General features: G+C 40.9%; 1 pseudogene; it reads right to left on the bottom strand.

Moving 5' to 3' along the window:
• Positions 1-14,798: 14,798 nt before the first annotated feature.
• Positions 14,799-16,389, bottom strand: LOC107569860 (uncharacterized; annotated as a pseudogene).
• Between the last annotated feature and the right edge of the window lie 226 nt (positions 16,390-16,615).

Here is a 16,615-nt window from a genome sequence, read left to right on the forward strand (position 1 = left end):
TATTGTTCGTATCATCATTCAGTCACCTGTGCCACTTGTGCACTCTGAACTGACTCATATTTTGTACAGTTGGTTTGATCACATCATTAGAAACAAGTGTGAACAATTTTGAATCGTTGTGTGTAAACGATGAAAACTGGGCTTTAGTTGTGTTTAACTTTTTGCCGCTTGTGGTTAGCATTTTGCAGCACAAATGCATCACAGTGTGACAAGTGTTTACGTGAATGAGAATGTGTTTAGAGCGTTGCAAAAAGAGTGCATGCGATTTGCAAATAGAGCCTAACTGCCTGTTTAGTAGAAAGAGTGCTTTATTCGACAAGTGCTTTATTCGGCAAGTGAGAATTTGGTTCAGAGATTGGGGTTTAGTGTTTTAGCAATTCAGAAAAACTGTAAACACGCATTGGAATATACTGTCAGTTACTTTACAGAAATAAATAAATTATGAATAAATAAATAATTACATTCATTAATTCATTCATACAGCATACTCTGCCAATTACAGCATTACAGTATTGGTATTATCCTTATTTGTTACAGCAGTTTCTGAGTCTTCTGACAAAAGACTACTGTGCCTCCCCTAGACAGTCGTCTCTCAGTTCTGCACAAATACATTACATGTAAGGACTACTTGGCTTAAATCAGTTCAACAGTAATGAGTTTGAGGCTGTACTGTACAACATGTGCTACAGTATTTACTGTATATAGAATAATGAAAGTTCTCTCATCTGAAGTACTGCTACTGTAATTATGTGTAAGTAATGAAACCTTGTAGATGAGCCTGTAGGCTAACTTCCCTCATGGTCAGTCCATGCAGAAGAACATGCTCAACTATAGTGCTTTGTATTTCAACAGGAACATATTACCTTTGACCTCATCCCCTTCATTTTTATTCCACCCTCCTCTTCCTCTTTGTCTCCCACTACCAGGATTCATTTTCCAAAACTCATAATCACTTGTGCTCCTGTGCATATCATCCTGAGATTCTGATCTGTGTGTCATCAGTTTTGCTACTAAATGTTCACACATGAATAAATGTGTGCTGTTTGAGTTCATTTTTTGATGCTTGAGTAAATTATATTGTGTGTTTGTGTTTTCTGAATGAGAACATGGTTAAACCTGTGCAAAATGATGCAGTTTTTCTGTAGAGTTTTGCAGAAAACACTGAGCAAATTGGAACGTGTGTGCAAACAGGTGAAATGTGTTAAGAGTTCTGAGAAACGTGTCTTTGTTTCGAGAACTGTATGAATGGTTTGGAAAATTGGGCCAAATGAATCAGTTATAGTGTGTTAGCAATCGAGAAAAACTGTAATATTTCTATAACAACACTCGTTTGTCTGTAGAGTTTTGCAGAAAACACTGAGCAAATTGGAACGTGTGTGCAAACAGGTGAAATGTGTTAAGAGTTCTGAGAAACGTGTCTTTGTTTCGAGAACTGTATGAATGGTTTGGAAAATTGGGCCAAATGAATCAGTTATAGTGTGTTAGCAATCGAGAAAAACTGTAATATTTCTATAACAACACTCCTAACAGTGAATGTGAAATGTCATTAAATTCATTAACTCATTTCCCTGTTTAGAAAAGCCACATTTTGTTAGACTGTGTGCAAACGAATAAAACAATGCAATAAATCCGCTATTGTTTTCACAGAGGGGTGAGTCTCAAAAATGTAAAAAAAAATAAAAAAAATAAGCCAATTTTACGACCATTTTGGCACTATTGTTTTTGCATTACAAGACATTTGACTGTACGGTTCTTATCTCTTTCACATTACTGTAATGTGGAAAAAAATATAGTATATTTGCACTGACTTTAATTTCTGCTAATTTAACGAACAATGAAAAAAAAACACCATAATGGTGAAAAATAACTCTACAATAAAATGTCCAGATGCATTACATTAATGTGAATCTGAAGGGGCAGTGTGTGGAGGATATGCCTTAATGGTCATGAAAAGAAAAGAAAGAAAAAAACATGTGCAGTTTTTTGTGCAGAATATCATTTATTTCTCCAGATTTTGGAGTGAAATTGTTCTAGTAAGATGTTCCCGCCGAAGAAAGCATCAATCAGAAACAGTGACAGCTCTATTCTGCAAGTCGCTGTTGTGCTGGTGCCAGGATCAGCTTCCAGAGTCACCGAATTTCCATGCAGAAACAATGGACTTTTCTGCTGTGATATCAAACTGATAGAATTGTGCTCTGCTGCAAGCCTCAGGCCAGTACCATGAGAAAACTCAATTCTCCCAGACAGCCTCAGCCGCTCTGAACACCACCTAAGGCTACTGGGCCAAACTCATCATGACTGTCATTAGCACTGTGCATTGTGTAGCAATGAAACTAATGTTGTGGTAAGACATAGATGCAGTGTGTGCTTCCTGGTGAGCTTATCTAGGGGAACTGCCGAGATGCGCAATACTTCACAAAGCTGTTTGCGCGCTTTCGTCGTCCCATAACATCTAATCTCCTTTGATGTGCACTGTCTGCTATCGCTTCATCTATTTAATTTGCCCTCTCTGAGGCAGTCCTGTAGCATACAGATACGTGGGGAAGAGGGCGACTATCAGGTTTTGTTCCAAGTAATTAGCCATAAAAATCTCATAAATGTCATACAAGGAGAGATATTTCATTCTCATATTCTCCTGCATTGATTTACACGCTGTTAACAACCACGATGAACCGTCTGACCGATGAAGAGATTAGACTAAAGGAGATATTGAACACAATGATCACTGAAACACATTAGCTGCTGTCAAAGATTTTAATTCCTTCTGTGTCTCAGCTCTGGCTTAGTCTGGCTGTGGCTGCATATGCTTATACAATGATTCTTAATGAACTGCTGTTAAGCATGAAGAAATTAGGTGAAATGACTACAGTATCGTGCATGACCACAACCCCAGTGAATAGAATACAAGACATTTGAAGACCCATGGTAATTTGACATCTGTTTGTGTGTGTGTGTGTGTGTGTGTGTGTTAGATGTATTAGTTTTTCTCAAATTTGGATTTAATATCAATCAAAATATATGTATTTTCCCAAAGAATAATAATAATAATAATAATAATAAACATTGTATCCATATATTTTATTTAGACATTAGAAAAAATGGTATGCAATGTATGCAACTTAATATCACCATGAACAAAACCTACATTTGCATTAATATGAATAATATATAATGTTTATTGTGATGATTTAAAATATACACCATATTTAAATATGCACCTAAAAATATAATTAAATAAATAAATAAATAAAATATAGCTGCAAGCAGCAATTAAGAGGCCAAGCACAACAGAGACAGAATGACGAGCTAAAAGCATGGCATGGAGCATCAGATCAGCTGCAACAATGAGGAATTAAAGCCATTTTAGGATGACTAAAAGTTAAGTTGAAATGGCTGAAAAAGCATAAATACAACCACTAGCAATATGATTTAATGGGTTATCATTTTTGGCCAATAGGTGGTTATCAAAATCTGTTATCAAATCAATGTGGTGTGTTCTGTGTGAGGTGACAATGGCACACACAGTTTGGTGTCAATATGTCAATAGCTTTGCAGAGATACAGCCTCAGAGGCAGTTTGCCATCGTACTTCAAATTTGTTCCAAATTTGTTGTCATCGGATTTGTCTAACGGTCTCGGAGGAGTTTGAAAAAATTGTTTTTAATAAAAATCAAAATGGCAGACAAGTTTGGCCGACTATGGCATAATTAGCAAGCGTGGCTCCTCTGTCCTCATCTGACCTCTATACAAACTGAATAAATAATAAACTGTAAATGTGTTCACCATTCTGCAAAACATTTTTTTTTTAAATCATAAAGTGTGCAGGATATATTAAAATGCATCGCATGCTTCGGCAGGCAAGTAAAATTATAGTAAGTCGTGCCGGTGTCATCCTGAACTCAACAGCGCCCCACAAATTTTACAATGTAAATATGTGGTGAAAAGTGGAACTGCAGCATGCTCTAATTGAGAGCCATTTGGGCGGTTTTGAAACTGCCCCTCTTATTTTCACGTTACCTTATCTCGCTCCAGACCAAGACGATATCAGTGAGCTTCAGCTATATGTATCAGGTCAGTACCTAGCTGGCATGTCTGTTTTTCCTATGTTGAGTAGTGTTTTCAATTAATGAAAGTGCTAATACTTTAGTTTAAAAGTGCTCATGTGAAAAGCCTGTATATAGTTATGCTGAGTTTGTTTTATGTTTGTTTTGAGATGAGACATGATATTCGTTTCCTCACTCAAATTCCTCTACAACATGTACCATTCTAAATTAACACTTGGAGACAATATTAAGGCAATATTTCTGTAGCATTCTATGTGTGTGTACTTCAAGCCTGTCAATAAACATTAGCCTGCCACCCACAGACTGTATAATGCAAGGACATTAGATCTCTGCCAAAAGTGTGTGTGCATGTGTTCAGCGACTGGACTATGAAGACTATAGGCTAAGCTTTCTTAAATGTATTATAAAGTAGCGCTACTACCCAGAATCTGCCCTAAACGTACGGCCAGGAGCTGCTACTGATAATTAGTATCTATGGTCTCAGCATGACCCAATGAATATTTTGAGACCAGTTTCATTACAATAGGCTAATGCAATCAAAATGTATTAGCATTTTTGGAAATGTAATCGTTAATGGTTAATGGATGGTTTATTACGTTCGACCAATACGTGGTGCTGTTACCAAATTGATGTGATGTGGTTATTGTGAGGTGACAATGACACATACAAAGTTTGGTGTCAATATGTCAAAGCTTTGCAGAGATACAGTCTCAGAAGCAGTTTGGCATCATTCCAGCAAATTCGTTGATGTGTTAAATGGTAATCGTTTCATATATTGACACGAAATCCATAACTTTTTGTCAGCATGGTCTGAAGATGATCTGAGTCAAATTTAGTGAAAGTTGGACTAACGATCTAGGAGGAGTCTGAAAAGTAGGTTTTCAACATACTGTAAATCAAAATGGCGGACAGGAAGTTTGGTTTACTATGGTAAAATTGGTATCGATGTTCTCAGCATGACCCACAGAATATATTGAGACCAGTTTCATTGCAATTACCTAATGTAATCAAATGTTATTAGCATTTTTATCTTTATAACTTTTGGCCACAAGGTGGTGCTGCCACCAAACTTTTTGAGTACTGTCAGAGCATGGTGCTGAAGACACATTCCGAGTTCCGTAACAATACGTCAATGCGTTCATAAAATATAGCATTTTACGACAAAATGCAAAATAGCCAACACCCAAAATGGCTGACATTTTTCATATCTCCTGACCACTTGGTGGTGCTGTACCAAAACTGTGCAGGAAGCCTCAGGTCATGGTTATTATAACACTCACCATGTTACAATCGCAATTGCACCAATATTAAAATGCACTTTAAATAAATAAATATGAATGTAAATGAATCGCCTAGTAACTACTTAGCAATATCCTAGAAAACACCCAGAACACCCTGGATATCACTATCAATAGAATCACTCTAATATTTCCCAAACAATGTGCTTGCAACCACCGAGACCGCATTAACATTCGCCGAGCAATATGCTAGCAAAAATTATACATTTTATCCTATAAAAAGGTTCAAGTAAAGTATTTCCACAGTTTCATACTTCTCAAAAGGACAATTAATTTTCTTCAAAGGACAGCTGCTTCACAAACAGTGCATTCTTAAAAAAGAATTGCTTTTGCAGAACAGAATTGTGTGATTATGCCTGAGTAATAGATCATACACTGCGCTGTCATAAAGCAAGACAAATGACAGGCTGATAGATAGATGGATTTATGCATGAATGAATCTGATGGTAAGATTTATAGATAGACACCGCAGAATAACAGAGGTGATGAAAAGGATGCATTTACTGGCCGCCTTCACTGCTTCATGACTGTTTGGGCACAAAGAGGGATACAAATGATCTAATTTGCAAAAGCAGCATAGCATAATAACAGAGTCTATCATAATAGCTGACATAAATGTGGAAACAAAGAGGAAACCAAACCTCCCAAGCACATTTATCACATGTGCAAACACACATTTACACAAACCACCTGCTGTACCTTCCTCCACAGCCATTCTGTCATTTTTCCCTAAATCACTGCATCATTTGTTTTTAGTGAGCGTGGCGGAAGCTATACATGCCTTTAACACTGCACTATTGGATGTAATTTTGTTTAATTAGCGATTGGGAACAAATACAAGGCTTGCGCTTGCATGCAAAGCGATGCGATTAACCAGCAGCTTTTGTTTAACAAAGGCCTGTCAATCACGCCGTCCTTTGTCTGTACCGCTAATCGTCATTTCATTGTTGAGCAAACACAATTTCCAGTTTCCTAAATAAATAGATAGATTAAAAATAAGATGAATAATTCATCAGCTATTCCATGGTCAATTGCTGCTTTCCTTGTTGCAGATGCCACACCGTTATTAAAAGAACAAATGGGGCACTGCTCGAGTTCACATATTAGAGCTATTAAACAAGCAATCTTCACGGCTTTGCATTCTATTCTTAAACAGAAATTAAGGAAAGTCTGGTAGCATCATGTCCCGTGATTTTTTTCCTGCAATTCTCTGAAAACTCCAATTTTATAATTAGGCAATGGCAAAATTGTGCTACATGAAAAGGTTTCTCTTGAAAAAGCTTGGCTGTCAGTTTGAGGCAAAGTGTATTTTTGCAATACTGTATAACAGAAGACAAATAGTCTCGTGTTCGCAAGATGCTGGGGTTCTGCATTAATCAGAAACTCAGATGCAAAAAGCAAGCAGAAAAGACATGTGAAAAACAAGCTGCAGTTGGTCAGTTTAAAGTCTCAAGCTCCTTCCCCTGAAGGGTTATGGCTGTTTTCTAAAGACCGAGAGCTGTACTGATGCCAAAGTGTGAAAAATAGGACGTTTCAAATGGTGAATAAATGGGATAAAACATAAAATAAATCTTCAGCTTTCAGCAAAGACTGATGCAGCAGACTCAGGACTTTGTTGCTTAAGCAATATCAAACTAGCTGGTAATCATTGTGATAACACTTTGTAATAATTAATATGTTATACAGCACTTGTTATTAGTTAATTAGTAAATACTGTTATTGGACAAAACAACAAGACAAATATATTGACTAAATGATGACAGAATTTTAATTTTTGGTTGGACTATCCTTTTAATGTTACTTAATGTTGCACCATAAGTCTAAGTGAACGTTTGTTAGTTAACAGCTCAAACCAGGAAGCAGATCAAAATGAGTATTCAAATGAATGCATAAACTGATGTTGAATGTTTTTTGTATAATGCATGACTGATCTGTAGTAGATGATTCATAGAGCTTTAATGAAGATTGAACATCTCTTCATAGTCTCTCTCTGTACAGATGCACTCACCTTCTCTGTCTTCCTCGCTTCAAAAGAGTCTCTGTGTGTCTAATTTTAATCCTACAGCTCCTGTTTGCCATGCTATTAGTTTATTGCTTTATATTTTGTTTTCTATCTCACACTCCCTTTCCCTACTGATACAATCACTGATAGCTTGTTCCTGTCTTTTGATTAAACTTTTTTTTTTGCAGTTTTTGGCAATATGATAAAATACACCAATTTTCAACAAAAATCTACAAATATTAATAATAAATGCTTTGGTTGAAATAAACACTGCTTTCACCAAATAATGCAGTTCATTAGTCTAAATTTGCTTACAAGCTGTCTCTATGGTTTAATTACTGACACTTTCTACAAAAAATTATCTCCAATATCTCAGTTGTTACAGTATGATTATATGTAAAACAAATGGATACGTTATGTATGTCTTTTACTTCTGAAGTTTCTCTCTTGATAAAAAAATAAATAAAAATCTATGTATTAAAAGGTACACTGTGTAACTTTTTTTTTTCAATTAGCAAGTACACCATAAATCCATCTTCCAAAACATTTTAGCTACTGTATCAATGTCTGTATAATGGGTGGTTAGTTAAGTTTGCTTGCTAAAGACATAACACACATTGGAATTTGGGTCCAAAACTTTATTGCCTCAACACTTACATTATATTATATTATTGTCACAGATTCACCAGCCACATCAGCCACACCAGCCACCTACACCCATTCACAATCACCAGATTACTAATTACGAACACCTGATGTGACTTACCGGAGCACTATATCTGTTCACTCACCTTAATATCTCATTGATTGGTCTCAAGATTGCATACCTTACCTCATTCCTCTCCACATCGCTCTGGATCTCCGTGGCTTTGTGTCTCCCGCCGTCTTGCTGGATCTTCCTAAAGAGGATTAAGATAAGGACTGTTACACTTCAGTTTCAAGAGCTAAAGTTATGCTTCAGTTTTAAAACTTACCGTTTGAAGCTCTCCTTAAGTTTGTGTTAATAAAGAAACTCTGAATCGTTCTTCCGGTGTATGCCTCTCTATCCAGCCGTGACAGAAGACCAGTCCATCAAAACAGAAGTGAAAATTAACGGATTGAAGCTTGTTATGGAGTCACCGAGACCACTTACCCCAGATCCCTTCACCGAACTGGTTCAAGCACTCCGCGAATCCCTTCAGCCTCCTACCGTCATGCCATCGGACTCTGCATGTCCCATGGCCAAACCCGCGACCTACTCCGGTGAGGCGGCCGCCTGCAGGGGTTTTCTACTCCAGTGTTCACTATACTTCGAATTACAACCCCATCAGTTTGTGAATGATCGAGTGAAGATCGCATTCATTTCTCTACTGTCTGGAAGTGCGCTGCAATAGGCCGAAGCTCTCTGGAATTTGCGCAGTCCACTAGTGCGCTCCTATGATGCCTTCTTGGATCATTTCCGCGAGGTGTTTGGCAAACCGTGGGTCTAGAGAGCTCTCTGCAAAAAGCGCTACACATCTCCAAACATCTAACCGCTTGTCACACCGAGGATTCCTCATCCGCTGCCGCCTCACCAAGCAATGCTCCTCCAGCACCCAAGCCGATGCAAACTAACCGTTATCATCTATCAACCACGGAACGGGCTCGCCGAGTCACCCAAGGGCTCTGTATTTACTCTGGGTCCCAGGAGCACCTTCTGCCCTCCTGCCCTATTCACCCCACGCGCTCAGCGGTGAGTGCGGTCCATATTCATCCTGATGTCTCAGGTATGCCTTACATTGATGCCCTTCTAATGTACATGAACCACTCTTTTCCAGTCAAGGTCTTGGTGGATTCGGGAGCTTCAGGATATTTCATCTCCTCCATCAGTCTCACTCAAATCAAGCTCCCTCGACACTGTAATTCCACCATCTACCAAATATCCAATATTCAAAGAAAACCGTCATCGCACCCCGGAAGTCACTCTTCGCATCGGAAACTTCCAAGCTGAACGGATTGGATGAAGGCATATGCCCTTGTGTCGACTATCAAGCACTCAACTCCCAAACCATCACATTTTCCTATCCACTCCCTCTGGTGCCAGCCTCGTTGGAGGAGCTCCGTGGTGCCCGGATCTTCACAAAACTCGATCTATGCAGTGGTTACAATCTAATCCGCATTCGAAGAGGAGACGAATGGAAAACTGCATTCATAACACCATCTGGGCACTACGAGTACCTGGTTATGCCAAATGGCCTTTCAAACTCACCATCCATCTTCCAAAACTTCATGAATGAAATCTTCTGTGATATGCTCAACCAATTCGTAATCATCTACATCGACGACATTCTCATTTACTCACCCAATCTTGGTGTTCCTTAAGATTGGGTGAGCAAATGAGAATGTACCTGGGAAAGTCACACCACTACGACTTCCACCAGTCGCACCAGATCATCCCGCTCCTAGGGGGCGCGGTTGTGGGGTACTGTCACAGATTCACCAGCCACATCAGCCACAGCAGCCACCTACACCCATTCACAATCACCAGATTACTAATTACGAACACCTGATGTCACTTACTGGAGCACTATATCTTTTCACTCACCTCAGTATCTCATTGACTGGTCTCAAGGTTGCATACCTTACCTCATGTCTCTCCACATCGCTCTGGATCTCCATGGCTCTGTGTCTTCCACCGTCTTGCTGGATCTTCCTAAAGAGGATTAAGATAAGGACTGTTACACTTCAGTTTCAACAGCTAAAGTTATGTTTCAGTTTTAAAACTTACCGTTTTAAGCTTTCCTTAAGTTTGTGTTAATAAAGAAGGTCTGAATCCTTCTTCTTGTGTATGCCTCTCTATCCAGCCGTGACAATTATTGTGTATCATTAAACAGAATATTTCTTGAGTCATAAATCAACAGTAGAAAATAAATCTTTTTTTCAAGAAAATGCTTAATTTATCAAAACAATGTAATATAAATAGACTAAACAGTGTTCCCTAGTAATCAATCAGACCCCTCTACACTTTTGACCCCTTAACCAACCAGCAATCCTGTCCCTAACCTTACCGTATCCCACCTCAATAACAGAAAAAAATGTTGTGCACTAACGAAAGCTTTAATAATTTTATAACACCTCTTAAAATAATTTGTAGATTTTCAAGATGTGCTTGATCATATGAATAAAAAGTTTAGGTAACACTTTATTTTGATGGTCCCTTTTGAGCATTCTGTTGGCAATATGTAAATACCTATATGCACCTAGAGTATTAATAGACTGTCTAATTAATATATAAAATAACTTTATTGTGCATGTCTCCCAGTAGACATTCTACTGACTATCTTTGCAAGTACATGTCAACTTATTCTATCCCTAAAGCCTGTGTTATACTTTCCGCGTCCACGAGTCCGCTAGGGTCCGCTATGGTATGTGTGACGTAATTGTCATTGGAGAGTGTGGGCGGAGGCTCTGCATGGACATCCGCGTGCCTCCCATTTTTTGTGACCATTTTTTTTGTGTCAGTAGGCTACTGGTCATGCGCAGGCTGTGTGAAGAAGCCCATTACTACATCAAACCTGTATAATCCATCGATAAAACTATTTAAAGACTATAACTCTGGGCAATTGTTTGTTCACATGTTTGTTTGTTTATTGTTCAAGACGATCTACTATGCATTTATGGAACACGTCCACAGAGTGGACCATCAGCGTATGCTTTCGGTAGTATAAATACAAGTAGTCCGCGTCCGCGCTGTCCATGTATGCGTCCGGATTGCTCACGCGGAAAGTATAACACAGGCTTAACCCTACCAGTCTACTAACACTCTAATGAGAGTCAGTAGATATAGGTGCAACGTTACTTATAGTCAACAGAATGTGTTACAGGGAACATTAAAATAAAGTGAAACCAAAGTTTAATGACATTTGTTAGCATTTTAAATTACATTAAATAATTATCTGTTAATCATTAGGTAATGTTTAATAAGTTTATTAGAGTGCCCCTAGGGGGCACATTGGGGAATGCAGCCTGCATGACACAACGGCAATACATTGGTCCACCTAGCCCATGATGTCATAGGCGGGATGCACGGAAGTATAAAAGGGCACCTGCTCAATACGTCATCCACTTAGATGTCTGAAGGAGACGTAAACAGGCAGTCTGAAGGCATGACGAGGGGGAGCAGCGTCTCGTTCCCTCTCGGGGAACCATGGTTAAATGTGTAACCCGAGACGTTCCCCTTCTAGGGAACATTGGGGAACGAATACAGCCATGCCATGCTGAGGCGCATGCCTGTCCACCTGGTGGGGGAGCACCAAGAAAGCGACAGATGAACACTAAGCCTTTCCTCAGAAAGAGGCCATACCACTGTGCCACGAGCCGCTCACACAACTTGGCAGAAATGGGGAAACTGATTAGATGAAGGGGAACATCCCACCCAAGTTAAGAGCACAACTATCCTCAGATAGCTATGCTACGTGAGCCATATAAGCCTGGATACACAAGACCACTGAAGAGACTAACTAGAAAGCCTCTAAAGGAGCTCAAAGATGGGTACTTAAATCCCGGGAAAGGAGAAATAGCTACTGAGCTAGAACACAGCTATTCTCAGATAGCTATGTCCTAAGGGTCTTATGAAGGCTTGTAGACCTGAATAACCATACACAGCTAGCCTAGATAGCCAGAAAAAAACCTTCCTGCAAAGCTGTCCAGACCACAGAGAGTGGGATATCTACTTAGAACCCTAGCAGGGGAGATAGCTCTGTCTAGGCAATGGCTCAAGGAGAGCGCTACTTAAAACCCTAGGCAGAGGAGCAATCACTGAACTAGCACATAGCTACCCTCAGATAGCTAGGTTTTTAGGAAGGGGCTACCATAAGGGGGACCGACTGAGACTACCCATACCACAGAGAGTGGGCTATCTACTCACAACCCTAGCAGGGGAGATAGCGCTGTCTAGGCAAGGGTTCAAGAGACCGCTATTTAAAACCGTAGGCAGGGGAGCAATCACTGAGCTATCACATAGCTATCCTCAGATAGCTAGGCTCTAGGAAAGAGGATCACTCCAGGAGAGGGCTAACCGCAACTGCCACTAAGACACAGCTAGCCTCAGATAGCTGTATTCAAGTAAGCCCGTCCTGCCATAACAATGGCTGTAATATAACCACCCTCAGATGACTATACTAAGGAGGCCCCCAATCCGTGTCAGTCCAATGGTAGGCTAGCAAAGCACCATGTCATTGACCAGGAGCTCACAAGAGGGAGATCCGGGCCATCAGTAAATGATTCACTAAGAGCGAACACATAAACATCATCAGTCCGAGATCAAAGCCTGATGTAACCCGTGGCCAAAAACACTAGAGGGCTGGACACAGCTATCCTCGAATAGCAGTTCCCTCAGATAAGGCTGAAGACAGGACAGAGACTGGTGCCAAGGGGAACCCAAGCCAGGCTAGAACATAGCTGCCCTCAGACCACCATATTCCAGATCAAAGAAAGCCTGAGCTGGAGCATAACCATCCGCAGACAGCTACACTCTGAGCAGGAACTGCTCACTTAAAACCCTGGAGAGGGGGAGCAGTGTACTCAGCCCAAACTCACTAAGTGGGATTCAAAGGGACCGCCCACTTAAAAATACCCTAGGTCAGCAGCCCACTCCTATACCCGTCTGGCTTAGTACAGGAAGGAACATTCCCCATAACCACTCTAGGTGCTGAAACACCCTGGAAACGAAAGCTCACAAGCATTTCTTCACAGAGTATTAAAATATATTCACACCCAGTAAGGCTCTCCACACACAATAACATGCATATTAGAGAGGCACGGCAGAGCTGAATATAGCTCCGCCCACGATCTTGCAGGATCTGGCTGAAACGATTCCATGCTAACACTTCATCGTCATAACAACCCAATAGTATCTGCAGCATCTGACAACCCGTTTAGAGAGGGTGTGCGGATCCAGCAGATCAAAGCAATCACCGTGAGCTGGGATAAACTGTGCCGCAGCAACAGCGAACCGGGCAGCGAAACACAAACGCTTCGTCCCGTATCCCTCGGGAATAGGAACAAACGCGAGCGGAGCCTAGACATGATGACTCATCACAATGAGCGCGTAACTCTGAATGCACGTGCTTTTTGCTGAGACAAACACTAAAGCAGAATATGCCCTCAAGTGTTCGAATTCAAACACGGAGGCACACATTCCCTCAGGCACTGCTCGACTCAAGCGCTATACACGGGATTGATAACACAAAAGAGCATCTTAACCCCTCGGCAGCAGCAGGAGCCAAACCCAGGAGACAAACGCAAACGCTTGTCACTCATCACTCGAGAAGAGGGACAAACGTGAACGGAGCTTCTCATTGGAGACACTGACAATGTGTCTTGGTCAGGAGCTTGCGCGTTCAGTGCTTTTGGACTCTGAACGCGCAAGCTCCTGACCAAGACACATAAAGTGACTTGACATGTGGCCAAGTATGGTGACCCATACTCGGAATTAGTGCTCTGCATTTATCCCATCCAAAGTGCACACACACAGCAGTGAACACACACACACCGTGAACAGCCATTTTTTTTGCTGCGGCGCCCGGGGAGCAGTTGGGGGTTCGGTGCCTTGCTTAAGGGCACCTCAGTCATGGTATTGAAGGTGGGAGAGAGCGCTGTACATTCACTCCCCCCACCTACAATCTCTGCCGGTACGATACTCGAACCCACAACCTTTGGGTTACGAGTCCGACTCTCTAACCATTAGGTCACGACTTCCCCAGTACATAACACATAGATTGTGTGTCCTAAGCCGCAAATCCCATGATCCGAGTCCTCGCTGTGCCTCTGCAGCAGCGGGACCCAAACTGTGAGACGCAAACGCCTGTCACTCATCACTCGAGAAGAGGGACAAATGCGAACGGAGCTTCTCATTGGAGACACTGACAAGAGCGCGTTCAGAGCCCTCAGGTACTGAACACACAAGCTCCCGACCAAGACACATAATGCATAGATCGTATACTGGCCTTATTAGACTTCTCTGGCATCTAACTATCCAGTAAGTTAAACAGTGACTCAAAAAACCTCGCTTGAGACATCAAGTCGTTTCTGAAGTTTATGATTTAACTGTGAAACTGTAAAAATATACAAAAAACAATTAATATACAGAAAATATACACCATAATTATATCAAAATAACATTCTTATATGTATCACACAATACATTCAACACTGCGTACTCACAGACATTGCGTCTAACAGAAGAAAGAAGATATTTCAGAATGAGCCTCACACAGAACAGCTACAACATTCTGCTGACTCACTGCAGTACTGCTCGAACTTCCTGCTTCTTGAACTATGTGACTGCTTTTCAAAATTAAAGTCCTTACTTGAGTAGACATATACAAATAATAAATTCAATGAAAAATCTAAATCAATTCTGTCCAGAACACTCCCCGCCTTCGATTTTAAGAATTCCAAAAATTATAACTTGTCATCAGGTGACACAAGAAAGATAAGTTTGGAGATAGGACGTGACAGAATTTTTTTGAATGCCATCTTTAGTCACTTTAACATCAGCTTTCCTCACCAATCCATCTTTGCTTGGTGAAGTTTTTACAACAATTGCCATTGGCCACTCATTTCTGTTAACTTGAATGTTCTTTACCAAGACAATATCCTCCTCTTTTAGATCAATTTTTTTGTCTTGCCATTTTCGTCGGGATTGCAAAGTACTAAAGTATTATTTTTTCCATCTTGTCCAGAAGATGTCGGCTAACCTTTGTACTTGTTTCCATTCTTCCTTCAGCAACTCATTATTCCCAAAGTCTCCAGGTGGGGGAGGTGTTGCACCTGTCTTCTGTGTCAAAAGAGTGGCAGGGGTGAGAATAAAAGGAAATTCTGGGTCAGAGGAGACTGGGATTAAAGGCCGTGAATTCATCACTGCAGTAATTTCCGCCATGAATGTTGTTAAGACTTCGTGTGTGAGACGGGAAGATTTATCACTAAGAAGCATACAGTCAAGAATGCGACGAGCAATCCCGATCATTCGCTCCCAGTGACCACCCATATGAGATGCGTGAGGTGGATTGAATTTCCAGGTGCAATGTTGTTCCTTCAGATATTTCTGAACATCCTCTGAACTGACACTAGATTCATCCATTTTGAGTTCTCGAGAAGCTCCAACGAAATTTGTGCCACGATCTGAATGTAGTTGTTTAGCTGGCCCTCTGATAGCAAAAAATCTCCTTAGGGCATTGATGAAACTACTAGAGCTCATTGCTTCAATTACTTCGATGTGGACAGCTCTTGTGCACATACATGAAAACATAACTGCCCACCTCTTGTAATTAGCTTGACCTCCTCTGGTCTTACGGGCAGTCACTTCCCATGGCCCGAAAACATCAACACCCACATATGTGAAGGGTGGAGCTACCGTCAGCCGTTCTGCTGGCAAGTCAGACATCTGCTGATGTTCTGTCTTCCCTCGCAGCTTCTTGCAGATTACACACTTGAAAAGCAAACTGCGTATACACTTTTTACCTCCTACTAGCCAAAATCCAGCGGCTCTAACTGCACCTTCTGTAAAGTGTCTGCCCTGATGTTTCACAGCCTCATGATAATGTCGCACGATCAGCATTGCTACATGATGTGTACCCGGGATGATAATAGGGTTGACTTCACAAGGTTCCAGACCTGATTTGGCAATACGGCCTCCTACTCGAAGTAATCAATTGCTGTCAAGGACAGGAGATAGTTTCCTCAATGCACTTTTATGAGGAAGGTTGTGAGCTGCAATTATGTTTTTAATATCTGTTGGATAACTCTCATATTGAGCATTTTTCAGCACAAGGATTTTTGCTTTTTCCAGCTCTTCTTCGGAAGGACCTATGCTGCAGATGTGCCATCTTCTGCAATTAACATCTTGTGATTGTTTGACAAAAGAACTTGCAATGTGAATCAGACGTGCTATCGCTCTGATGAGAGTGTTAAAGTTAGAGAACCTCCTTAATCTCTCGGTGTTCCATGTGAACTTGGGAACTTCAGTTAGGTTCGTACACACTTGTGGGCGTATCTCAGGATCTGAGGCTGGATCCACAAGCTCAAATGATTCCTGTGATTCAGACCGAAACTGCCTCTGGCAAAGGTGAATCCCAGCTCTCGCCTTGTTTGGTAAGTTCCCTCAACAGTAACCTCCCTTGTATGGTAACATGCGCAAGGAATCCAAGAGGGTCATACAAGCCATTCCCGGTAGATAGAACTCCTCTCCGAGTGAAAGGCTTGTCATCATCTGAAACATGAAAGTGTCTGTTG

This window comes from Sinocyclocheilus grahami, unplaced genomic scaffold (assembly GCF_001515645.1).
Source record: "Sinocyclocheilus grahami isolate Dianchi unplaced genomic scaffold, SAMN03320097.WGS_v1.1 scaffold1389.1, whole genome shotgun sequence".
Classification (NCBI taxonomy): Eukaryota; Metazoa; Chordata; class Actinopteri; order Cypriniformes; family Cyprinidae; genus Sinocyclocheilus; species Sinocyclocheilus grahami.